The sequence below is a fragment of the Aquarana catesbeiana genome, linkage group LG04 (assembly GCF_042186555.1).
Source record: "Aquarana catesbeiana isolate 2022-GZ linkage group LG04, ASM4218655v1, whole genome shotgun sequence".
Lineage (NCBI taxonomy): Eukaryota > Metazoa > Chordata > Amphibia > Anura > Ranidae > Aquarana > Aquarana catesbeiana.
Window position 1 is genome coordinate 36931146 of NC_133327.1, and position 21327 is coordinate 36952472.

The window sequence follows — 21327 nt, forward strand, 5'->3', positions numbered from 1 at the left end:
TGGTCTAGGAGAGTCCAGCTTTTGCCCAGACTTGACTTGGCATTAGCTTGTCAACATCGATGGAAACGCCTTGTCATCTACATTGTGACTTTGCCAGATGGACCCACTCCCCATGGGATCGGTAGCAAACTAGATCCACATTTTGTTGTTGATGCTCCTCCTCAGCAACAAGAGCAGAGTGGCGCAGCGGAAGCGTGCTGAGCCAAAACCCTCAGCATAAGGATGGCACTGGCACCTTTTGCTTGTCAACATCGATGGAAACGCCTCGTCATCTACATTGTGACTTTGCCAGATGGACCCACTCCCCATGGGATCGGTAGCAAACTAGATCCACATTTTGTTGTCGATGCACCAGCTCGGCAGCAAGAGCAGAGTGGCGCAGCGGAAGCGTGCTGGGCCCATAACCCAGAGGTCGATGGATCGAAACCATCCTCTGCTACGTTGCCTTTTCCTATGCCAGTCGATATTTGCTAGTGGGGCCAAAGGGCGCTCTTTCACACACAAAGAGAAGTTGAACCTGATTCTGGTGGTTAAACGAGTCCAAAACCCTCAGCATAAGGATGGCACGGGCACCTTTTGTGCTAATGCAATATTGTCTCTTGGCAAAGGAAGCCTGGCCGTGCTTTCTTTAATGGATTGCTTTTGTCCAATACTGCCTGCCTGACTTTGGCTGAAGCCACAGCTGCCTCAAAAAAAAAAACGCGTCAACGCCGCCTTGGCACATGTTATGAGGAGGACTCTGGCTTCCCATGTTGCTCGCGGCGCTCGGTTCCAAGCTTCAACAACAAACGCAAAAGCCAGGTGCCTCCCAGGAAGGCAGCATTTGGAGAATGCGGGCATCGATCCCGCTACCTCTCGCATGCTAAGCGAGCGCTCTACCACTTGAGCTAATCCCCCTTTGCTTGGGCTCCCCGTTGGCGCTATGGCTGATCCCTGTCCTCTTATGTGCTATGCGTAATATATGCAGTTTTGCAAAATCCACAACCTGCTCTGGCCGCTAGACACCAGGACAGCCACCCGTTTTCCGAGCTTCGAAGGTTTGCACTCTCCCTTCCTCAGAGTCCCCCCATTTTTTTTCTCCCTTCGTGAGTCCATTGACAACTGATCCCTTTCGGAAGTATGACCTCATGGGTTTCAATGATGTCATTAGGAGAAGGTGGTTTCCAAAAGAACCTTCCCACCACCTAGTACGTTCTAGACAATAAACACCTTGTGCCTTGATGCATTCCACCGGACTTGAAATTGGCGGGAGAGAGCTACCCGGGGGGGGGGAAGGGGGGGCTTTAAAGACAAAGACACCATAATTGCATTGGCCGGGAACCGAACCCGGGCCTCCCGCGTGGCAGGCGAGAATTCTACCACTGAACCACCAATGCGCCACGCCGGGGCCGGCGCCATCACCCTCCTCGCTCAGCTGGTCTAGGAGAGTCCAGCTTTTGCCCAGACTTGACTTGGCATTAGCTTGTCAACATCGATGGAAACGCCTTGTCATCTACATTGTGACTTTGCCAGATGGACCCACTCCCCATGGGATCGGTAGCAAACTAGATCCACATTTTGTTGTTGATGCTCCTCCTCAGCAACAAGAGCAGAGTGGCGCAGCGGAAGCGTGCTGAGCCAAAACCCTCAGCATAAGGATGGCACTGGCACCTTTTGCTTGTCAACATCGATGGAAACGCCTCGTCATCTACATTGTGACTTTGCCAGATGGACCCACTCCCCATGGGATCGGTAGCAAACTAGATCCACATTTTGTTGTCGATGCACCAGCTCGGCAGCAAGAGCAGAGTGGCGCAGCGGAAGCGTGCTGGGCCCATAACCCAGAGGTCGATGGATCGAAACCATCCTCTGCTACGTTGCCTTTTCCTATGCCAGTCGATATTTGCTAGTGGGGCCAAAGGGCGCTCTTTCACACACAAAGAGAAGTTGAACCTGATTCTGGTGGTTAAACGAGTCCAAAACCCTCAGCATAAGGATGGCACGGGCACCTTTTGTGCTAATGCAATATTGTCTCTTGGCAAAGGAAGCCTGGCCGTGCTTTCTTTAATGGATTGCTTTTGTCCAATACTGCCTGCCTGACTTTGGCTGAAGCCACAGCTGCCTCAAAAAAAAAAACGCGTCAACGCCGCCTTGGCACATGTTATGAGGAGGACTCTGGCTTCCCATGTTGCTCGCGGCGCTCGGTTCCAAGCTTCAACAACAAACGCAAAAGCCAGGTCCCTCCCAGGAAGGCAGCGTTTGGAGAATGCGGGCATCGATCCCGCTACCTCTCGCATGCTAAGCGAGCGCTCTACCACTTGAGCTAATCCCCCTTTGCTTGGGCTCCCCGTTGGCGCTATGGCTGATCCCTGTCCTCTTATGTGCTATGCGTAATATATGCAGTTTTGCAAAATCCACAACCTGCTCTGGCCGCTAGACACCAGGACAGCCACCCGTTTTCCGAGCTTCGAAGGTTTGCACTCTCCCTTCCTCAGAGTCCCCCCATTTTTTTTCTCCCTTCGTGAGTCCATTGACAACTGATCCCTTTCGGAAGTATGACCTCATGGGTTTCAATGATGTCATTAGGAGAAGGTGGTTTCCAAAAGAACCTTCCCACCACCTAGTACGTTCTAGACAATAAACACCTTGTGCCTTGATGCATTCCACCGGACTTGAAATTGGCGGGAGAGAGCTACCCGGGGGGGGGGAAGGGGGGGCTTTAAAGACAAAGACACCATAATTGCATTGGCCGGGAATCGAACCCGGGCCTCCCGCGTGGCAGGCGAGAATTCTACCACTGAACCACCAATGCGCCACGCCGGGGCCGGCGCCATCACCCTCCTCGCTCAGCTGGTCTAGGAGAGTCCAGCTTTTGCCCAGACTTGACTTGGCATTAGCTTGTCAACATCGATGGAAACGCCTTGTCATCTACATTGTGACTTTGCCAGATGGACCCACTCCCCATGGGATCGGTAGCAAACTAGATCCACATTTTGTTGTTGATGCTCCTCCTCAGCAACAAGAGCAGAGTGGCGCAGCGGAAGCGTGCTGAGCCAAAACCCTCAGCATAAGGATGGCACTGGCACCTTTTGCTTGTCAACATCGATGGAAACGCCTCGTCATCTACATTGTGACTTTGCCAGATGGACCCACTCCCCATGGGATCGGTAGCAAACTAGATCCACATTTTGTTGTCGATGCACCAGCTCGGCAGCAAGAGCAGAGTGGCGCAGCGGAAGCGTGCTGGGCCCATAACCCAGAGGTCGATGGATCGAAACCATCCTCTGCTACGTTGCCTTTTCCTATGCCAGTCGATATTTGCTAGTGGGGCCAAAGGGCGCTCTTTCACACACAAAGAGAAGTTGAACCTGATTCTGGTGGTTAAACGAGTCCAAAACCCTCAGCATAAGGATGGCACGGGCACCTTTTGTGCTAATGCAATATTGTCTCTTGGCAAAGGAAGCCTGGCCGTGCTTTCTTTAATGGATTGCTTTTGTCCAATACTGCCTGCCTGACTTTGGCTGAAGCCACAGCTGCCTCAAAAAAAAAAACGCGTCAACGCCGCCTTGGCACATGTTATGAGGAGGACTCTGGCTTCCCATGTTGCTCGCGGCGCTCGGTTCCAAGCTTCAACAACAAACGCAAAAGCCAGGTGCCTCCCAGGAAGGCAGCGTTTGGAGAATGCGGGCATCGATCCCGCTACCTCTCGCATGCTAAGCGAGCGCTCTACCACTTGAGCTAATCCCCCTTTGCTTGGGCTCCCCGTTGGCGCTATGGCTGATCCCTGTCCTCTTATGTGCTATGCGTAATATATGCAGTTTTGCAAAATCCACAACCTGCTCTGGCCGCTAGACACCAGGACAGCCACCCGTTTTCCGAGCTTCGAAGGTTTGCACTCTCCCTTCCTCAGAGTCCCCCCATTTTTTTTCTCCCTTCGTGAGTCCATTGACAACTGATCCCTTTCGGAAGTATGACCTCATGGGTTTCAATGATGTCATTAGGAGAAGGTGGTTTCCAAAAGAACCTTCCCACCACCTAGTACGTTCTAGACAATAAACACCTTGTGCCTTGATGCATTCCACCGGACTTGAAATTGGCGGGAGAGAGCTACCCGGGGGGGGGGAAGGGGGGGGCTTTAAAGACAAAGACACCATAATTGCATTGGCCGGGAATCGAACCCGGGCCTCCCGCGTGGCAGGCGAGAATTCTACCACTGAACCACCAATGCGCCACGCTGGGGCCGGCGCCATCACCCTCCTCGCTCAGCTGGTCTAGGAGAGTCCAGCTTTTGCCCAGACTTGACTTGGCATTAGCTTGTCAACATCGATGGAAACGCCTTGTCATCTACATTGTGACTTTGCCAGATGGACCCACTCCCCATGGGATCGGTAGCAAACTAGATCCACATTTTGTTGTTGATGCTCCTCCTCAGCAACAAGAGCAGAGTGGCGCAGCGGAAGCGTGCTGAGCCAAAACCCTCAGCATAAGGATGGCACTGGCACCTTTTGCTTGTCAACATCGATGGAAACGCCTCGTCATCTACATTGTGACTTTGCCAGATGGACCCACTCCCCATGGGATCGGTAGCAAACTAGATCCACATTTTGTTGTCGATGCACCAGCTCGGCAGCAAGAGCAGAGTGGCGCAGCGGAAGCGTGCTGGGCCCATAACCCAGAGGTCGATGGATCGAAACCATCCTCTGCTACGTTGCCTTTTCCTATGCCAGTCGATATTTGCTAGTGGGGCCAAAGGGCGCTCTTTCACACACAAAGAGAAGTTGAACCTGATTCTGGTGGTTAAACGAGTCCAAAACCCTCAGCATAAGGATGGCACGGGCACCTTTTGTGCTAATGCAATATTGTCTCTTGGCAAAGGAAGCCTGGCCGTGCTTTCTTTAATGGATTGCTTTTGTCCAATACTGCCTGCCTGACTTTGGCTGAAGCCACAGCTGCCTCAAAAAAAAAAACGCGTCAACGCCGCCTTGGCACATGTTATGAGGAGGACTCTGGCTTCCCATGTTGCTCGCGGCGCTCGGTTCCAAGCTTCAACAACAAACGCAAAAGCCAGGTGCCTCCCAGGAAGGCAGCGTTTGGAGAATGCGGGCATCGATCCCACTACCTCTCGCATGCTAAGCGAGCGCTCTACCACTTGAGCTAATCCCCCTTTGCTTGGGCTCCCCGTTGGCGCTATGGCTGATCCCTGTCCTCTTATGTGCTATGCGTAATATATGCAGTTTTGCAAAATCCACAACCTGCTCTGGCCGCTAGACACCAGGACAGCCACCCGTTTTCCGAGCTTCGAAGGTTTGCACTCTCCCTTCCTCAGAGTCCCCCCATTTTTTTTCTCCCTTCGTGAGTCCATTGACAACTGATCCCTTTCGGAAGTATGACCTCATGGGTTTCAATGATGTCATTAGGAGAAGGTGGTTTCCAAAAGAACCTTCCCACCACCTAGTACGTTCTAGACAATAAACACCTTGTGCCTTGATGCATTCCACCGGACTTGAAATTGGCGGGAGAGAGCTACCCGGGGGGGGGGAAGGGGGGGCTTTAAAGACAAAGACACCATAATTGTATTGGCCGGGAATCGAACCCGGGCCTCCCGCGTGGCAGGCGAGAATTCTACCACTGAACCACCAATGCGCCACGCCGGGGCCGGCGCCATCACCCTCCTCGCTCAGCTGGTCTAGGAGAGTCCAGCTTTTGCCCAGACTTGACTTGGCATTAGCTTGTCAACATCGATGGAAACGCCTTGTCATCTACATTGTGACTTTGCCAGATGGACCCACTCCCCATGGGATCGGTAGCAAACTAGATCCACATTTTGTTGTTGATGCTCCTCCTCAGCAACAAGAGCAGAGTGGCGCAGCGGAAGCGTGCTGAGCCAAAACCCTCAGCATAAGGATGGCACTGGCACCTTTTGCTTGTCAACATCGATGGAAACGCCTCATCATCTACATTGTGACTTTGCCAGATGGACCCACTCCCCATGGGATCGGTAGCAAACTAGATCCACATTTTGTTGTCGATGCACCAGCTCGGCAGCAAGAGCAGAGTGGCGCAGCGGAAGCGTGCTGGGCCCATAACCCAGAGGTCGATGGATCGAAACCATCCTCTGCTACGTTGCCTTTTCCTATGCCAGTCGATATTTGCTAGTGGGGCCAAAGGGCGCTCTTTCACACACAAAGAGAAGTTGAACCTGATTCTGGTGGTTAAACGAGTCCAAAACCCTCAGCATAAGGATGGCACGGGCACCTTTTGTGCTAATGCAATATTGTCTCTTGGCAAAGGAAGCCTGGCCGTGCTTTCTTTAATGGATTGCTTTTGTCCAATACTGCCTGCCTGACTTTGGCTGAAGCCACAGCTGCCTCAAAAAAAAAAACGCGTCAACGCCGCCTTGGCACATGTTATGAGGAGGACTCTGGCTTCCCATGTTGCTCGCGGCGCTCGGTTCCAAGCTTCAACAACAAACGCAAAAGCCAGGTGCCTCCCAGGAAGGCAGCGTTTGGAGAATGCGGGCATCGATCCCGCTACCTCTCGCATGCTAAGCGAGCGCTCTACCACTTGAGCTAATCCCCCTTTGCTTGGGCTCCCCGTTGGCGCTATGGCTGATCCCTGTCCTCTTATGTGCTATGCGTAATATATGCAGTTTTGCAAAATCCACAACCTGCTCTGGCCGCTAGACACCAGGACAGCCACCCGTTTTCCGAGCTTCGAAGGTTTGCACTCTCCCTTCCTCAGAGTCCCCCCATTTTTTTTCTCCCTTCGTGAGTCCATTGACAACTGATCCCTTTCGGAAGTATGACCTCATGGGTTTCAATGATGTCATTAGGAGAAGGTGGTTTCCAAAAGAACCTTCCCACCACCTAGTACGTTCTAGACAATAAACACCTTGTGCCTTGATGCATTCCACCGGACTTGAAATTGGCGGGAGAGAGCTACCCGGGGGGGGGGGAAGGGGGGGCTTTAAAGACAAAGACACCATAATTGCATTGGCCGGGAATCGAACCCGGGCCTCCCGCGTGGCAGGCGAGAATTCTACCACTGAACCACCAATGCGCCACGCCGGGGCCGGCGCCATCACCCTCCTCGCTCAGCTGGTCTAGGAGAGTCCAGCTTTTGCCCAGACTTGACTTGGCATTAGCTTGTCAACATCGATGGAAACGCCTTGTCATCTACATTGTGACTTTGCCAGATGGACCCACTCCCCATGGGATCGGTAGCAAACTAGATCCACATTTTGTTGTTGATGCTCCTCCTCAGCAACAAGAGCAGAGTGGCGCAGCGGAAGCGTGCTGAGCCAAAACCCTCAGCATAAGGATGGCACTGGCACCTTTTGCTTGTCAACATCGATGGAAACGCCTCGTCATCTACATTGTGACTTTGCCAGATGGACCCACTCCCCATGGGATCGGTAGCAAACTAGATCCACATTTTGTTGTCGATGCACCAGCTCGGCAGCAAGAGCAGAGTGGCGCAGCGGAAGCGTGCTGGGCCCATAACCCAGAGGTCGATGGATCGAAACCATCCTCTGCTACGTTGCCTTTTCCTATGCCAGTCGATATTTGCTAGTGGGGCCAAAGGGCGCTCTTTCACACACAAAGAGAAGTTGAACCTGATTCTGGTGGTTAAACGAGTCCAAAACCCTCAGCATAAGGATGGCACGGGCACCTTTTGTGCTAATGCAATATTGTCTCTTGGCAAAGGAAGCCTGGCCGTGCTTTCTTTAATGGATTGCTTTTGTCCAATACTGCCTGCCTGACTTTGGCTGAAGCCACAGCTGCCTCAAAAAAAAAAACGCGTCAACGCCGCCTTGGCACATGTTATGAGGAGGACTCTGGCTTCCCATGTTGCTCGCGGCGCTCGGTTCCAAGCTTCAACAACAAACGCAAAAGCCAGGTGCCTCCCAGGAAGGCAGCGTTTGGAGAATGCGGGCATCGATCCCGCTACCTCTCGCATGCTAAGCGAGCGCTCTACCACTTGAGCTAATCCCCCTTTGCTTGGGCTCCCCGTTGGCGCTATGGCTGATCCCTGTCCTCTTATGTGCTATGCGTAATATATGCAGTTTTGCAAAATCCACAACCTGCTCTGGCCGCTAGACACCAGGACAGCCACCCGTTTTCCGAGCTTCGAAGGTTTGCACTCTCCCTTCCTCAGAGTCCCCCCATTTTTTTTCTCCCTTCGTGAGTCCATTGACAACTGATCCCTTTCGGAAGTATGACCTCATGGGTTTCAATGATGTCATTAGGAGAAGGTGGTTTCCAAAAGAACCTTCCCACCACCTAGTACGTTCTAGACAATAAACACCTTGTGCCTTGATGCATTCCACCGGACTTGAAATTGGCGGGAGAGAGCTACCCGGGGGGGGGGAAGGGGGGGCTTTAAAGACAAAGACACCATAATTGCATTGGCCGGGAATCGAACGCGGGCCTCCCGCGTGGCAGGCGAGAATTCTACCACTGAACCACCAATGCGCCACGCCGGGGCCGGCGCCATCACCCTCCTCGCTCAGCTGGTCTAGGAGAGTCCAGCTTTTGCCCAGACTTGACTTGGCATTAGCTTGTCAACATCGATGGAAACGCCTTGTCATCTACATTGTGACTTTGCCAGATGGACCCACTCCCCATGGGATCGGTAGCAAACTAGATCCACATTTTGTTGTTGATGCTCCTCCTCAGCAACAAGAGCAGAGTGGCGCAGCGGAAGCGTGCTGAGCCAAAACCCTCAGCATAAGGATGGCACTGGCACCTTTTGCTTGTCAACATCGATGGAAACGCCTCGTCATCTACATTGTGACTTTGCCAGATGGACCCACTCCCCATGGGATCGGTAGCAAACTAGATCCACATTTTGTTGTCGATGCACCAGCTCGGCAGCAAGAGCAGAGTGGCGCAGCGGAAGCGTGCTGGGCCCATAACCCAGAGGTCGATGGATCGAAACCATCCTCTGCTACGTTGCCTTTTCCTATGCCAGTCGATATTTGCTAGTGGGGCCAAAGGGCGCTCTTTCACACACAAAGAGAAGTTGAACCTGATTCTGGTGGTTAAACGAGTCCAAAACCCTCAGCATAAGGATGGCACGGGCACCTTTTGTGCTAATGCAATATTGTCTCTTGGCAAAGGAAGCCTGGCCGTGCTTTCTTTAATGGATTGCTTTTGTCCAATACTGCCTGCCTGACTTTGGCTGAAGCCACAGCTGCCTCAAAAAAAAAAACGCGTCAACGCCGCCTTGGCACATGTTATGAGGAGGACTCTGGCTTCCCATGTTGCTCGCGGCGCTCGGTTCCAAGCTTCAACAACAAACGCAAAAGCCAGGTGCCTCCCAGGAAGGCAGCGTTTGGAGAATGCGGGCATCGATCCCGCTACCTCTCGCATGCTAAGCGAGCGCTCTACCACTTGAGCTAATCCCCCTTTGCTTGGGCTCCCCGTTGGCGCTATGGCTGATCCCTGTCCTCTTATGTGCTATGCGTAATATATGCAGTTTTGCAAAATCCACAACCTGCTCTGGCCGCTAGACACCAGGACAGCCACCCGTTTTCCGAGCTTCGAAGGTTTGCACTCTCCCTTCCTCAGAGTCCCCCCATTTTTTTTCTCCCTTCGTGAGTCCATTGACAACTGATCCCTTTCGGAAGTATGACCTCATGGGTTTCAATGATGTCATTAGGAGAAGGTGGTTTCCAAAAGAACCTTCCCACCACCTAGTACGTTCTAGACAATAAACACCTTGTGCCTTGATGCATTCCACCGGACTTGAAATTGGCGGGAGAGAGCTACCCGGGGGGGGGGAAGGGGGGGCTTTAAAGACAAAGACACCATAATTGCATTGGCCGGGAATCGAACCCGGGCCTCCCGCGTGGCAGGCGAGAATTCTACCACTGAACCACCAATGCGCCACGCCGGGGCCGGCGCCATCACCCTCCTCGCTCAGCTGGTCTAGGAGAGTCCAGCTTTTGCCCAGACTTGACTTGGCATTAGCTTGTCAACATCGATGGAAACGCCTTGTCATCTACATTGTGACTTTGCCAGATGGACCCACTCCCCATGGGATCGGTAGCAAACTAGATCCACATTTTGTTGTTGATGCTCCTCCTCAGCAACAAGAGCAGAGTGGCGCAGCGGAAGCGTGCTGAGCCAAAACCCTCAGCATAAGGATGGCACTGGCACCTTTTGCTTGTCAACATCGATGGAAACGCCTCGTCATCTACATTGTGACTTTGCCAGATGGACCCACTCCCCATGGGATCGGTAGCAAACTAGATCCACATTTTGTTGTCGATGCACCAGCTCGGCAGCAAGAGCAGAGTGGCGCAGCGGAAGCGTGCTGGGCCCATAACCCAGAGGTCGATGGATCGAAACCATCCTCTGCTACGTTGCCTTTTCCTATGCCAGTCGATATTTGCTAGTGGGGCCAAAGGGCGCTCTTTCACACACAAAGAGAAGTTGAACCTGATTCTGGTGGTTAAACGAGTCCAAAACCCTCAGCATAAGGATGGCACGGGCACCTTTTGTGCTAATGCAATATTGTCTCTTGGCAAAGGAAGCCTGGCCGTGCTTTCTTTAATGGATTGCTTTTGTCCAATACTGCCTGCCTGACTTTGGCTGAAGCCACAGCTGCCTCAAAAAAAAAAACGCGTCAACGCCGCCTTGGCACATGTTATGAGGAGGACTCTGGCTTCCCATGTTGCTCGCGGCGCTCGGTTCCAAGCTTCAACAACAAACGCAAAAGCCAGGTGCCTCCCAGGAAGGCAGCGTTTGGAGAATGCGGGCATCGATCCCGCTACCTCTCGCATGCTAAGCGAGCGCTCTACCACTTGAGCTAATCCCCCTTTGCTTGGGCTCCCCGTTGGCGCTATGGCTGATCCCTGTCCTCTTATGTGCTATGCGTAATATATGCAGTTTTGCAAAATCCACAACCTGCTCTGGCCGCTAGACACCAGGACAGCCACCCGTTTTCCGAGCTTCGAAGGTTTGCACTCTCCCTTCCTCAGAGTCCCCCCATTTTTTTTCTCCCTTCGTGAGTCCATTGACAACTGATCCCTTTCGGAAGTATGACCTCATGGGTTTCAATGATGTCATTAGGAGAAGGTGGTTTCCAAAAGAACCTTCCCACCACCTAGTACGTTCTAGACAATAAACACCTTGTGCCTTGATGCATTCCACCGGACTTGAAATTGGCGGGAGAGAGCTACCCGGGGGGGGGGAAGGGGGGGCTTTAAAGACAAAGACACCATAATTGCATTGGCCGGGAATCGAACCCGGGCCTCCCGCGTGGCAGGCGAGAATTCTACCACTGAACCACCAATGCGCCACGCCGGGGCCGGCGCCATCACCCTCCTCGCTCAGCTGGTCTAGGAGAGTCCAGCTTTTGCCCAGACTTGACTTGGCATTAGCTTGTCAACATCGATGGAAACGCCTTGTCATCTACATTGTGACTTTGCCAGATGGACCCACTCCCCATGGGATCGGTAGCAAACTAGATCCACATTTTGTTGTTGATGCTCCTCCTCAGCAACAAGAGCAGAGTGGCGCAGCGGAAGCGTGCTGAGCCAAAACCCTCAGCATAAGGATGGCACTGGCACCTTTTGCTTGTCAACATCGATGGAAACGCCTCGTCATCTACATTGTGACTTTGCCAGATGGACCCACTCCCCATGGGATCGGTAGCAAACTAGATCCACATTTTGTTGTCGATGCACCAGCTCGGCAGCAAGAGCAGAGTGGCGCAGCGGAAGCGTGCTGGGCCCATAACCCAGAGGTCGATGGATCGAAACCATCCTCTGCTACGTTGCCTTTTCCTATGCCAGTCGATATTTGCTAGTGGGGCCAAAGGGCGCTCTTTCACACACAAAGAGAAGTTGAACCTGATTCTGGTGGTTAAACGAGTCCAAAACCCTCAGCATAAGGATGGCACGGGCACCTTTTGTGCTAATGCAATATTGTCTCTTGGCAAAGGAAGCCTGGCCGTGCTTTCTTTAATGGATTGCTTTTGTCCAATACTGCCTGCCTGACTTTGGCTGAAGCCACAGCTGCCTCAAAAAAAAAAACGCGTCAACGCCGCCTTGGCACATGTTATGAGGAGGACTCTGGCTTCCCATGTTGCTCGCGGCGCTCGGTTCCAAGCTTCAACAACAAACGCAAAAGCCAGGTGCCTCCCAGGAAGGCAGCGTTTGGAGAATGCGGGCATCGATCCCGCTACCTCTCGCATGCTAAGCGAGCGCTCTACCACTTGAGCTAATCCCCCTTTGCTTGGGCTCCCCGTTGGCGCTATGGCTGATCCCTGTCCTCTTATGTGCTATGCGTAATATATGCAGTTTTGCAAAATCCACAACCTGCTCTGGCCGCTAGACACCAGGACAGCCACCCGTTTTCCGAGCTTCGAAGGTTTGCACTCTCCCTTCCTCAGAGTCCCCCCATTTTTTTTCTCCCTTCGTGAGTCCATTGACAACTGATCCCTTTCGGAAGTATGACCTCATGGGTTTCAATGATGTCATTAGGAGAAGGTGGTTTCCAAAAGAACCTTCCCACCACCTAGTACGTTCTAGACAATAAACACCTTGTGCCTTGATGCATTCCACCGGACTTGAAATTGGCGGGAGAGAGCTACCCGGGGGGGGGGAAGGGGGGGCTTTAAAGACAAAGACACCATAATTGCATTGGCCGGGAATCGAACCCGGGCCTCCCGCGTGGCAGGCGAGAATTCTACCACTGAACCACCAATGCGCCACGCCGGGGCCGGCGCCATCACCCTCCTCGCTCAGCTGGTCTAGGAGAGTCCAGCTTTTGCCCAGACTTGACTTGGCATTAGCTTGTCAACATCGATGGAAACGCCTTGTCATCTACATTGTGACTTTGCCAGATGGACCCACTCCCCATGGGATCGGTAGCAAACTAGATCCACATTTTGTTGTTGATGCTCCTCCTCAGCAACAAGAGCAGAGTGGCGCAGCGGAAGCGTGCTGAGCCAAAACCCTCAGCATAAGGATGGCACTGGCACCTTTTGCTTGTCAACATCGATGGAAACGCCTCGTCATCTACATTGTGACTTTGCCAGATGGACCCACTCCCCATGGGATCGGTAGCAAACTAGATCCACATTTTGTTGTCGATGCACCAGCTCGGCAGCAAGAGCAGAGTGGCGCAGCGGAAGCGTGCTGGGCCCATAACCCAGAGGTCGATGGATCGAAACCATCCTCTGCTACGTTGCCTTTTCCTATGCCAGTCGATATTTGCTAGTGGGGCCAAAGGGCGCTCTTTCACACACAAAGAGAAGTTGAACCTGATTCTGGTGGTTAAACGAGTCCAAAACCCTCAGCATAAGGATGGCACGGGCACCTTTTGTGCTAATGCAATATTGTCTCTTGGCAAAGGAAGCCTGGCCGTGCTTTCTTTAATGGATTGCTTTTGTCCAATACTGCCTGCCTGACTTTGGCTGAAGCCACAGCTGCCTCAAAAAAAAAAACGCGTCAACGCCGCCTTGGCACATGTTATGAGGAGGACTCTGGCTTCCCATGTTGCTCGCGGCGCTCGGTTCCAAGCTTCAACAACAAACGCAAAAGCCAGGTGCCTCCCAGGAAGGCAGCGTTTGGAGAATGCGGGCATCGATCCCGCTACCTCTCGCATGCTAAGCGAGCGCTCTACCACTTGAGCTAATCCCCCTTTGCTTGGGCTCCCCGTTGGCGCTATGGCTGATCCCTGTCCTCTTATGTGCTATGCGTAATATATGCAGTTTTGCAAAATCCACAACCTGCTCTGGCCGCTAGACACCAGGACAGCCACCCGTTTTCCGAGCTTCGAAGGTTTGCACTCTCCCTTCCTCAGAGTCCCCCCATTTTTTTTCTCCCTTCGTGAGTCCATTGACAACTGATCCCTTTCGGAAGTATGACCTCATGGGTTTCAATGATGTCATTAGGAGAAGGTGGTTTCCAAAAGAACCTTCCCACCACCTAGTACGTTCTAGACAATAAACACCTTGTGCCTTGATGCATTCCACCGGACTTGAAATTGGCGGGAGAGAGCTACCCGGGGGGGGGGAAGGGGGGGCTTTAAAGACAAAGACACCATAATTGCATTGGCCGGGAATCGAACCCGGGCCTCCCGCGTGGCAGGCGAGAATTCTACCACTGAACCACCAATGCGCCACGCCGGGGCCGGCGCCATCACCCTCCTCGCTCAGCTGGTCTAGGAGAGTCCAGCTTTTGCCCAGACTTGACTTGGCATTAGCTTGTCAACATCGATGGAAACGCCTTGTCATCTACATTGTGACTTTGCCAGATGGACCCACTCCCCATGGGATCGGTAGCAAACTAGATCCACATTTTGTTGTTGATGCTCCTCCTCAGCAACAAGAGCAGAGTGGCGCAGCGGAAGCGTGCTGAGCCAAAACCCTCAGCATAAGGATGGCACTGGCACCTTTTGCTTGTCAACATAGATGGAAACGCCTCGTCATCTACATTGTGACTTTGCCAGATGGACCCACTCCCCATGGGATCGGTAGCAAACTAGATCCACATTTTGTTGTCGATGCACCAGCTCGGCAGCAAGAGCAGAGTGGCGCAGCGGAAGCGTGCTGGGCCCATAACCCAGAGGTCGATGGATCGAAACCATCCTCTGCTACGTTGCCTTTTCCTATGCCAGTCGATATTTGCTAGTGGGGCCAAAGGGCGCTCTTTCACACACAAAGAGAAGTTGAACCTGATTCTGGTGGTTAAACGAGTCCAAAACCCTCAGCATAAGGATGGCACGGGCACCTTTTGTGCTAATGCAATATTGTCTCTTGGCAAAGGAAGCCTGGCCGTGCTTTCTTTAATGGATTGCTTTTGTCCAATACTGCCTGCCTGACTTTGGCTGAAGCCACAGCTGCCTCAAAAAAAAAAACGCGTCAACGCCGCCTTGGCACATGTTATGAGGAGGACTCTGGCTTCCCATGTTGCTCGCGGCGCTCGGTTCCAAGCTTCAACAACAAACGCAAAAGCCAGGTGCCTCCCAGGAAGGCAGCGTTTGGAGAATGCGGGCATCGATCCCGCTACCTCTCGCATGCTAAGCGAGCGCTCTACCACTTGAGCTAATCCCCCTTTGCTTGGGCTCCCCGTTGGCGCTATGGCTGATCCCTGTCCTCTTATGTGCTATGCGTAATATATGCAGTTTTGCAAAATCCACAACCTGCTCTGGCCGCTAGACACCAGGACAGCCACCCGTTTTCCGAGCTTCGAAGGTTTGCACTCTCCCTTCCTCAGAGTCCCCCCATTTTTTTTCTCCCTTCGTGAGTCCATTGACAACTGATCCCTTTCGGAAGTATGACCTCATGGGTTTCAATGATGTCATTAGGAGAAGGTGGTTTCCAAAAGAACCTTCCCACCACCTAGTACGTTCTAGACAATAAACACCTTGTGCCTTGATGCATTCCACCGGACTTGAAATTGGCGGGAGAGAGCTACCCGGGGGGGGGGGGAAGGGGGGGGCTTTAAAGACAAAGACACCATAATTGCATTGGCCGGGAATCGAACCCGGGCCTCCCGCGTGGCAGGCGAGAATTCTACCACTGAACCACCAATGCGCCACGCTGGGGCCGGCGCCATCACCCTCCTCGCTCAGCTGGTCTAGGAGAGTCCAGCTTTTGCCCAGACTTGACTTGGCATTAGCTTGTCAACATCGATGGAAACGCCTTGTCATCTACATTGTGACTTTGCCAGATGGACCCACTCCCCATGGGATCGGTAGCAAACTAGATCCACATTTTGTTGTTGATGCTCCTCCTCAGCAACAAGAGCAGAGTGGCGCAGCGGAAGCGTGCTGAGCCAAAACCCTCAGCATAAGGATGGCACTGGCACCTTTTGCTTGTCAACATCGATGGAAACGCCTCGTCATCTACATTGTGACTTTGCCAGATGGACCCACTCCCCATGGGATCGGTAGCAAACTAGATCCACATTTTGTTGTCGATGCACCAGCTCGGCAGCAAGAGCAGAGTGGCGCAGCGGAAGCGTGCTGGGCCCATAACCCAGAGGTCGATGGATCGAAACCATCCTCTGCTACGTTGCCTTTTCCTATGCCAGTCGATATTTGCTAGTGGGGCCAAAGGGCGCTCTTTCACACACAAAGAGAAGTTGAACCTGATTCTGGTGGTTAAACGAGTCCAAAACCCTCAGCATAAGGATGGCACGGGCACCTTTTGTGCTAATGCAATATTGTCTCTTGGCAAAGGAAGCCTGGCCGTGCTTTCTTTAATGGATTGCTTTTGTCCAATACTGCCTGCCTGACTTTGGCTGAAGCCACAGCTGCCTCAAAAAAAAAAACGCGTCAACGCCGCCTTGGCACATGTTATGAGGAGGACTCTGGCTTCCCATGTTGCTCGCGGCGCTCGGTTCCAAGCTTCAACAACAAACGCAAAAGCCAGGTGCCTCCCAGGAAGGCAGCGTTTGGAGAATGCGGGCATCGATCCCGCTACCTCTCGCATGCTAAGCGAGCGCTCTACCACTTGAGCTAATCCCCCTTTGCTTGGGCTCCCCGTTGGCGCTATGGCTGATCCCTGTCCTCTTATGTGCTATGCGTAATATATGCAGTTTTGCAAAATCCACAACCTGCTCTGGCCGCTAGACACCAGGACAGCCACCCGTTTTCCGAGCTTCGAAGGTTTGCACTCTCCCTTCCTCAGAGTCCCCCCATTTTTTTTCTCCCTTCGTGAGTCCATTGACAACTGATCCCTTTCGGAAGTATGACCTCATGGGTTTCAATGATGTCATTAGGAGAAGGTGGTTTCCAAAAGAACCTTCCCACCACCTAGTACGTTCTAGACAATAAACACCTTGTGCCTTGATGCATTCCACCGGACTTGAAATTGGCGGGAGAGAGCTACCCGGGGGGGGGGAAGGGGGGGCTTTAAAGACAAAGACACCATAATTGCATTGGCCGGGAATCGAACCCGGGCCTCCCGCGTGGCAGGCGAGAATTCTACCACTGAACCACCAATGCGCCACGCCGGGGCCGGCGCCATCACCCTCCTCGCTCAGCTGGTCTAGGAGAGTCCAGCTTTTGCCCAGACTTGACTTGGCATTAGCTTGTCAACATCGATGGAAACGCCTTGTCATCTACATTGTGACTTTGCCAGATGGACCCACTCCCCATGGGATCGGTAGCAAACTAGATCCACATTTTGTTGTTGATGCTCCTCCTCAGCAACAAGAGCAGAGTGGCGCAGCGGAAGCGTGCTGAGCCAAAACCCTCAGCATAAGGATGGCACTGGCACCTTTTGCTTGTCAACATCGATGGAAACGCCTCGTCATCTACATTGTGACTTTGCCAGATGGACCCACTCCCCATGGGATCGGTAGCAAACTAGATCCACATTTTGTTGTCGATGCACCAGCTCGGCAGCAAGAGCAGAGTGGCGCAGCGGAAGCGTGCTGGGCCCATAACCCAGAGGTCGATGGATCGAAACCATCCTCTGCTACGTTGCCTTTTCCTATGCCAGTCGATATTTGCTAGTGGGGCCAAAGGGCGCTCTTTCACACACAAAGAGAAGTTGAACCTGATTCTGGTGGTTAAACGAGTCCAAAACCCTCAGCATAAGGATGGCACGGGCACCTTTTGTGCTAATGCAATATTGTCTCTTGGCAAAGGAAGCCTGGCCGTGCTTTCTTTAATGGATTGCTTTTGTCCAATACTGCCTGCCTGACTTTGGCTGAAGCCACAGCTGCCTCAAAAAAAAAAACGCGTCAACGCCGCCTTGGCACATGTTATGAGGAGGACTCTGGCTTCCCATGTTGCTCGCGGCGCTCGGTTCCAAGCTTCAACAACAAACGCAAAAGCCAGGTGCCTCCCAGGAAGGCAGCGTTTGGAGAATGCGGGCATCGATCCCGCTACCTCTCGCATGCTAAGCGAGCGCTCTACCACTTGAGCTAATCCCCCTTTGCTTGGGCTCCCCGTTGGCGCTATGGCTGATCCCTGTCCTCTTATGTGCTATGCGTAATATATGCAGTTTTGCAAAATCCACAACCTGCTCTGGCCGCTAGACACCAGGACAGCCACCCGTTTTCCGAGCTTCGAAGGTTTGCACTCTCCCTTCCTCAGAGTCCCCCCATTTTTTTTCTCCCTTCGTGAGTCCATTGACAACTGATCCCTTTCGGAAGTATGACCTCATGGGTTTCAATGATGTCATTAGGAGAAGGTGGTTTCCAAAAGAACCTTCCCACCACCTAGTACGTTCTAGACAATAAACACCTTGTGCCTTGATGCATTCCACCGGACTTGAAATTGGCGGGAGAGAGCTACCCGGGGGGGGGGAAGGGGGGGCTTTAAAGACAAAGACACCATAATTGCATTGGCCGGGAATCGAACCCGGGCCTCCCGCGTGGCAGGCGAGAATTCTACCACTGAACCACCAATGCGCCACGCCGGGGCCGGCGCCATCACCCTCCTCGCTCAGCTGGTCTAGGAGAGTCCAGCTTTTGCCCAGACTTGACTTGGCATTAGCTTGTCAACATCGATGGAAACGCCTTGTCATCTACATTGTGACTTTGCCAGATGGACCCACTCCCCATGGGATCGGTAGCAAACTAGATCCACATTTTGTTGTTGATGCTCCTCCTCAGCAACAAGAGCAGAGTGGCGCAGCGGAAGCGTGCTGAGCCAAAACCCTCAGCATAAGGATGGCACTGGCACCTTTTGCTTGTCAACATCGATGGAAACGCCTCGTCATCTACATTGTGACTTTGCCAGATGGACCCACTCCCCATGGGATCGGTAGCAAACTAGATCCACATTTTGTTGTCGATGCACCAGCTCGGCAGCAAGAGCAGAGTGGCGCAGCGGAAGCGTGCTGGGCCCATAACCCAGAGGTCGATGGATCGAAACCATCCTCTGCTACGTTGCCTTTTCCTATGCCAGTCGATATTTGCTAGTGGGGCCAAAGGGCGCTCTTTCACACACAAAGAGAAGTTGAACCTGATTCTGGTGGTTAAACGAGTCCAAAACCCTCAGCATAAGGATGGCACGGGCACCTTTTGTGCTAATGCAATATTGTCTCTTGGCAAAGGAAGCCTGGCCGTGCTTTCTTTAATGGATTGCTTTTGTCCAATACTGCCTGCCTGACTTTGGCTGAAGCCACAGCTGCCTCAAAAAAAAAAACGCGTCAACGCCGCCTTGGCACATGTTATGAGGAGGACTCTGGCTTCCCATGTTGCTCGCGGCGCTCGGTTCCAAGCTTCAACAACAAACGCAAAAGCCAGGTGCCTCCCAGGAAGGCAGCGTTTGGAGAATGCGGGCATCGATCCCGCTACCTCTCGCATGCTAAGCGAGCGCTCTACCACTTGAGCTAATCCCCCTTTGCTTGGGCTCCCCGTTGGCGCTATGGCTGATCCCTGTCCTCTTATGTGCTATGCGTAATATATGCAGTTTTGCAAAATCCACAACCTGCTCTGGCCGCTAGACACCAGGACAGCCACCCGTTTTCCGAGCTTCGAAGGTTTGCACTCTCCCTTCCTCAGAGTCCCCCCATTTTTTTTCTCCCTTCGTGAGTCCATTGACAACTGATCCCTTTCGGAAGTATGACCTCATGGGTTTCAATGATGTCATTAGGAGAAGGTGGTTTCCAAAAGAACCTTCCCACCACCTAGTACGTTCTAGACAATAAACACCTTGTGCCTTGATGCATTCCACCGGACTTGAAATTGGCGGGAGAGAGCTACCCGGGGGGGGGGAAGGGGGGGCTTTAAAGACAAAGACACCATAATTGCATTGGCCGGGAATCGAACCCGGGCCTCCCGCGTGGCAGGCGAGAATTCTACCACTGAACCACCAATGCACCACGCCGGGGCCGGCGCCATCACCCTCCTCGCTCAGCTGGTCTAGGAGAGTCCAGCTTTTGCCCAGACTTGACTTGGCATTAGCTTGTCAACATCGATGGAAACGCCTTGTCATCTACATTGTGACTTTGCCAGATGGACCCACTCCCCATGGGATCGGTAGCAAACTAGATCCACATTTTGTTGTTGATGCTCCTCCTCAGCAACAAGAGCAGAGTGGCGCAGCGGAAGCGTGCTGAGCCAAAACCCTCAGCATAAGGATGGCACTGGCACCTTTTGCTTGTCAACATCGATGGAAACGCCTCGTCATCTACATTGTGACTTTGCCAGATGGACCCACTCCCCATGGGATCGGTAGCAAACTAGATCCACATTTTGTTGTCGATGCACCAGCTCGGCAGCAAGAGCAGAGTGGCGCAGCGGAAGCGTGCTGGGCCCATAACCCAGAGGTCGATGGATCGAAACCATCCTCTGCTACGTTGCCCTTTCCTATGCCAGTCGATATTTGCTAGTGGGGCCAAAGGGCGCTCTTTCACACACAAAGAGAAGTTGAACCTGATTCTGGTGGTTAAACGAGTCCAAAACCCTCAGCATAAGGATGGCACGGGCACCTTTTGTGCTAATGCAATATTGTCTCTTGGCAAAGGAAGCCTGGCCGTGCTTTCTTTAATGGATTGCTTTTGTCCAATACTGCCTGCCTGACTTTGGCTGAAGCCACAGCTGCCTCAAAAAAAAAAACGCGTCAACGCCGCCTTGGCACATGTTATGAGGAGGACTCTGGCTTCCCATGTTGCTCGCGGCGCTCGGTTCCAAGCTTCAACAACAAACGCAAAAGCCAGGTGCCTCCCAGGAAGGCAGCGTTTGGAGAATGCGGGCATCGATCCCGCTACCTCTCGCATGCTAAGCGAGCGCTCTACCACTTGAGCTAATCCCCCTTTGCTTGGGCTCCCCGTTGGCGCTATGGCTGATCCCTGTCCTCTTATGTGCTATGCGTAATATATGCAGTTTTGCAAAATCCACAACCTGCTCTGGCCGCTAGACACCAGGACAGCCACCCGTTTTCCGAGCTTCGAAGGTTTGCACTCTCCCTTCCTCAGAGTCCCCCCATTTTTTTTCTCCCTTCGTGAGTCCATTGACAACTGATCCCTTTCGGAAGTATGACCTCATGGGTTTCAATGATGTCATTAGGAGAAGGTGGTTTCCAAAAGAACCTTCCCACCACCTAGTACGTTCTAGACAATAAACACCTTGTGCCTTGATGCATTCCACCGGACTTGAAATTGGCGGGAGAGAGCTACCCGGGGGGGGGAAGGGGGGGCTTTAAAGACAAAGACACCATAATTGCATTGGCCGGGAATCGAACCCGGGCCTCCCGCGTGGCAGGCGAGAATTCTACCACTGAACCACCAATGCGCCACGCCGGGGCCGGCGCCATCACCCTCCTCGCTCAGCTGGTCTAGGAGAGTCCAGCTTTTGCCCAGACTTGACTTGGCATTAGCTTGTCAACATCGATGGAAACGCCTTGTCATCTACATTGTGACTTTGCCAGA

At 52.8% G+C, this 21327-nt stretch overlaps 26 non-coding genes across 26 annotated transcripts; all 26 read right to left on the reverse strand.

The window, feature by feature from the left end:
• Positions 1–824: 824 nt before the first annotated feature.
• TRNAA-AGC (transfer RNA alanine (anticodon AGC)) lies at positions 825–897 on the reverse strand. Its single transcript has one exon. It is a non-coding gene; the product is annotated as a tRNA-Ala (tRNA).
• Positions 898–2239: 1342 nt separating this feature from the next.
• On the reverse strand, positions 2240–2312 carry TRNAA-AGC (transfer RNA alanine (anticodon AGC)). The gene has a single exon. It is a non-coding gene; the product is annotated as a tRNA-Ala (tRNA).
• A 408-nt stretch (positions 2313–2720) lies between these two features.
• On the reverse strand, positions 2721–2791 carry TRNAG-GCC (transfer RNA glycine (anticodon GCC)). The gene has a single exon. It is a non-coding gene; the product is annotated as a tRNA-Gly (tRNA).
• Positions 2792–3654: 863 nt separating this feature from the next.
• On the reverse strand, positions 3655–3727 carry TRNAA-AGC (transfer RNA alanine (anticodon AGC)). The gene has a single exon. It is a non-coding gene; the product is annotated as a tRNA-Ala (tRNA).
• Positions 3728–4136: 409 nt separating this feature from the next.
• On the reverse strand, positions 4137–4207 carry TRNAG-GCC (transfer RNA glycine (anticodon GCC)). Its single transcript has one exon. It is a non-coding gene; the product is annotated as a tRNA-Gly (tRNA).
• Positions 4208–6485: 2278 nt separating this feature from the next.
• TRNAA-AGC (transfer RNA alanine (anticodon AGC)) lies at positions 6486–6558 on the reverse strand. Its single transcript has one exon. It is a non-coding gene; the product is annotated as a tRNA-Ala (tRNA).
• A 409-nt stretch (positions 6559–6967) lies between these two features.
• TRNAG-GCC (transfer RNA glycine (anticodon GCC)) lies at positions 6968–7038 on the reverse strand. The gene has a single exon. It is a non-coding gene; the product is annotated as a tRNA-Gly (tRNA).
• An 863-nt stretch (positions 7039–7901) lies between these two features.
• TRNAA-AGC (transfer RNA alanine (anticodon AGC)) lies at positions 7902–7974 on the reverse strand. Its single transcript has one exon. It is a non-coding gene; the product is annotated as a tRNA-Ala (tRNA).
• Positions 7975–9316: 1342 nt separating this feature from the next.
• TRNAA-AGC (transfer RNA alanine (anticodon AGC)) lies at positions 9317–9389 on the reverse strand. Its single transcript has one exon. It is a non-coding gene; the product is annotated as a tRNA-Ala (tRNA).
• Positions 9390–9797: 408 nt separating this feature from the next.
• TRNAG-GCC (transfer RNA glycine (anticodon GCC)) lies at positions 9798–9868 on the reverse strand. Its single transcript has one exon. It is a non-coding gene; the product is annotated as a tRNA-Gly (tRNA).
• Positions 9869–10731: 863 nt separating this feature from the next.
• On the reverse strand, positions 10732–10804 carry TRNAA-AGC (transfer RNA alanine (anticodon AGC)). The gene has a single exon. It is a non-coding gene; the product is annotated as a tRNA-Ala (tRNA).
• Positions 10805–11212: 408 nt separating this feature from the next.
• On the reverse strand, positions 11213–11283 carry TRNAG-GCC (transfer RNA glycine (anticodon GCC)). Its single transcript has one exon. It is a non-coding gene; the product is annotated as a tRNA-Gly (tRNA).
• Positions 11284–12146: 863 nt separating this feature from the next.
• TRNAA-AGC (transfer RNA alanine (anticodon AGC)) lies at positions 12147–12219 on the reverse strand. The gene has a single exon. It is a non-coding gene; the product is annotated as a tRNA-Ala (tRNA).
• A 408-nt stretch (positions 12220–12627) lies between these two features.
• On the reverse strand, positions 12628–12698 carry TRNAG-GCC (transfer RNA glycine (anticodon GCC)). The gene has a single exon. It is a non-coding gene; the product is annotated as a tRNA-Gly (tRNA).
• Positions 12699–13561: 863 nt separating this feature from the next.
• On the reverse strand, positions 13562–13634 carry TRNAA-AGC (transfer RNA alanine (anticodon AGC)). The gene has a single exon. It is a non-coding gene; the product is annotated as a tRNA-Ala (tRNA).
• Positions 13635–14042: 408 nt separating this feature from the next.
• On the reverse strand, positions 14043–14113 carry TRNAG-GCC (transfer RNA glycine (anticodon GCC)). The gene has a single exon. It is a non-coding gene; the product is annotated as a tRNA-Gly (tRNA).
• An 863-nt stretch (positions 14114–14976) lies between these two features.
• On the reverse strand, positions 14977–15049 carry TRNAA-AGC (transfer RNA alanine (anticodon AGC)). Its single transcript has one exon. It is a non-coding gene; the product is annotated as a tRNA-Ala (tRNA).
• Positions 15050–15460: 411 nt separating this feature from the next.
• On the reverse strand, positions 15461–15531 carry TRNAG-GCC (transfer RNA glycine (anticodon GCC)). Its single transcript has one exon. It is a non-coding gene; the product is annotated as a tRNA-Gly (tRNA).
• An 863-nt stretch (positions 15532–16394) lies between these two features.
• On the reverse strand, positions 16395–16467 carry TRNAA-AGC (transfer RNA alanine (anticodon AGC)). Its single transcript has one exon. It is a non-coding gene; the product is annotated as a tRNA-Ala (tRNA).
• A 408-nt stretch (positions 16468–16875) lies between these two features.
• Positions 16876–16946, reverse strand: TRNAG-GCC (transfer RNA glycine (anticodon GCC)). Its single transcript has one exon. It is a non-coding gene; the product is annotated as a tRNA-Gly (tRNA).
• Positions 16947–17809: 863 nt separating this feature from the next.
• Positions 17810–17882, reverse strand: TRNAA-AGC (transfer RNA alanine (anticodon AGC)). The gene has a single exon. It is a non-coding gene; the product is annotated as a tRNA-Ala (tRNA).
• Positions 17883–18290: 408 nt separating this feature from the next.
• TRNAG-GCC (transfer RNA glycine (anticodon GCC)) lies at positions 18291–18361 on the reverse strand. The gene has a single exon. It is a non-coding gene; the product is annotated as a tRNA-Gly (tRNA).
• An 863-nt stretch (positions 18362–19224) lies between these two features.
• TRNAA-AGC (transfer RNA alanine (anticodon AGC)) lies at positions 19225–19297 on the reverse strand. The gene has a single exon. It is a non-coding gene; the product is annotated as a tRNA-Ala (tRNA).
• A 408-nt stretch (positions 19298–19705) lies between these two features.
• On the reverse strand, positions 19706–19776 carry TRNAG-GCC (transfer RNA glycine (anticodon GCC)). Its single transcript has one exon. It is a non-coding gene; the product is annotated as a tRNA-Gly (tRNA).
• An 863-nt stretch (positions 19777–20639) lies between these two features.
• On the reverse strand, positions 20640–20712 carry TRNAA-AGC (transfer RNA alanine (anticodon AGC)). The gene has a single exon. It is a non-coding gene; the product is annotated as a tRNA-Ala (tRNA).
• Positions 20713–21119: 407 nt separating this feature from the next.
• On the reverse strand, positions 21120–21190 carry TRNAG-GCC (transfer RNA glycine (anticodon GCC)). Its single transcript has one exon. It is a non-coding gene; the product is annotated as a tRNA-Gly (tRNA).
• Between the last annotated feature and the right edge of the window lie 137 nt (positions 21191–21327).